The 2,577-nt window shown below is 30.2% G+C and overlaps 1 protein-coding gene across 2 annotated transcripts in view; it reads right to left on the bottom strand.

The window, feature by feature from the left end:
- The window catches only part of LOC106469138 (membrane-bound transcription factor site-1 protease-like), a 58,640-nt gene that overhangs the window by 4,611 nt on the left and 51,452 nt on the right, over window positions 1-2,577 (bottom strand). The gene's annotated exons all lie outside the window — the stretch shown is intronic.

Genomic DNA, 2,577 nt, shown 5'->3' with positions numbered 1-2,577 from the left:
ATATAAAGTTCATACAAATATCTAAATGAAAATATAATAAAAAACATATTTAAAAATACTAAGTCAGAAATAAATGAAAACTTAATTAACCAAATTTACTAAAAGTATATACACACAATGTGGCAAGCTTTTAGTAAAATGCACAAGTCCATTGCACACAAAAAATCAGATGTGTTACAAAAAATATTTATATTCAAGATACGTTTGTGAACTGATGACTTCAGTACGATTCAGACTTCAACAAGTCGAAGTGCAAGGTGATATTCATGTGAATAATAAAAATACTTTTGTCCATCATAAACTTTGCACACTGCATATCCATAACCTATAGAACATTCCAAAATGCTTATCTACATTTTTTTTTCAGTATCTCTGTATATTGTATCTGGTACTTGTTCTATTCTACCAAGCACAGTCACTAAATCAGTAATGTAGAGTAAAATGAATAGTTGATAATTCTGGCATTAAATACATGATACCAAGTTGAATGACACTCTATAAAAGGTTGTGGCTTGTGCACATAGGTTTAAGCAAAATATACAGAAGAAGATGGAAAACTAAAAACCTAACATTTAGTGCAGGGAAGTTTCTCAAAAGCAGTTTTTGTTTTCCTTCTTTTTCTGTTTGTTTAGTAGATGTTTATTTTTGACTGACTACTTCTAGACAATATCATATTTTAATTTTTTACAGGTTTTGGTTTTCATTAACATTTCTGTAAACTTTCTTTTGTGATAGTTATAACTGATGACCCAATTTTACTGTTGTCTGTTTACAATTTATGCACAAAACGACTATTGCAAAAAATTCATCCCTAATTTTAAACTCGCGGACTAGAAGGAATGCAATTAGTCAACAGCCCATTGCCAACTCTTGAATGCCTCGTCTGACTGAATAGTAAAATTTTACAGTTACTCTAATGGCACACCCATGACTCCAATAGCATGGAGTGGGTTTTTGCAATAACAGGATGCCAATTGTGAATCTCTGGATTACCAGCCTGGGAATAATCACTAATACAATACGTCCAGCCCTGGGAAGATTAAATTTTTTATGCACATTACAACAATTGCTTATTTCTGTAATATAGATTTTATTCCTATGTAGTTGCTTTTTGATTTAGTAAAGATTTTAATTACAACAAAACTTCTATAATAATAATATGCTCCTATTAAGAGACATTGAAGGATAGCCCTTAATATTTCAGTTTGTTAGTGCAGTTTACATGGTTTTGGTTCATATTATTATTTTAAATGTTAAATTCAACACAATGAAAGCCTAACAAAATAATTCTACTTTGATTTCGTTATATATTTATTTACAATAGCTTTAATTTTAATATTTCAGTATGATTGTATTGTGTGTCTACATTTAATCCAACCCATAAAGAAAGAGCAACACACACACACAGTTAAGCTGAATGTTCATATTAAACTAGCCTATAAATCGGGCATTACTGAGGGGCTGAGACTAGCAACAACGATAATTACATGTCTTTTAACCTATTTTCTCCCTCTTCCAGTAAAATCAAGTAAAGTGTAAAAAATAGTGTATGTACTACCACTTGAATTGTTTGAGACCCACGAGCTCAACCACAAATGTTAAAAACCATCAGAATTTTTCAGTTTCTCATTTATTACTCACTGGCTGAAATAGCATTTTTCACATTTTATTGTTTAGCCTGTGATGTTTTCCTTGCTTTTCTCACAATGAGGTACTCTTTATCGAGTAGTATATGATTTTGAAAACAGACAGAACCACATCCAAGTCAAATTGCCATGTTGTAAATTCAGTAAAATGCAACAAACAATTTCCACCAACAATACCACAGGAAACAGTATGGTGAGACAGATGAAAAGAGCAACACATTTTAGTCTGTGTGTTCAGGATGCATTATAAAGCAATTTTCTCTGTCCTAAAGTAAAATTTATGTATGTGTGTACGTGTAAAATAAAGTGTTAACATGAGCACTGACTAAAATTTAGATGACTTGTGTTTAAAACTCTTAAAATAAATTCTTTTTTATAAGCATTTGGATTCTTCATTAAATATAAAAGTGGAAGTTACTACCATACCACTGATACATCTGCAATTCAAATGAATATATACAATTTATTTATGATGCATAGTGGTTGATTCATTAAAAAAAATCTATATTTTACTAAGTTCTTGGTCACCTATAAAATAACCCCTGCCAGTAAGCTGTAAAAAATAAAAATAAACAAGAAAAATTGAAAACAATAATCTAATATTTACATACATAAAAACATTATATCAACTTCAGGAAATATTTCAGTGAAGACAACTTTCATTGATACAGTCAACAGTAAGTATGGAAACTCTTTAAAACTCACTCATGAGGCTAATTTCATAGCTATAATATCCATAAATAATACTATAAAACACACTTTATACTAGAATATGAAAGACAATACACATGAATCTAATATCTGAGAGCAACTAGCTCAATAGCACAAAACTGTGACAGAAAACATTTTTCCAGTTTAAAAAAAGGATGTGAGGAGGGAGAATATGTGGCTTCCTATTGGCTTTATTTCTACCACCTAAATGTGATTAACT

The sequence above is a fragment of the Limulus polyphemus genome, unplaced genomic scaffold (assembly GCF_000517525.1).
Source record: "Limulus polyphemus unplaced genomic scaffold, Limulus_polyphemus-2.1.2 Scaffold3322, whole genome shotgun sequence".
NCBI classification, from domain to species: Eukaryota; Metazoa; Arthropoda; class Merostomata; order Xiphosura; family Limulidae; genus Limulus; species Limulus polyphemus.
Note: the sequence above shows the minus strand (reverse complement) of the source record. Positions and strands in the feature narration are given on the sequence as shown.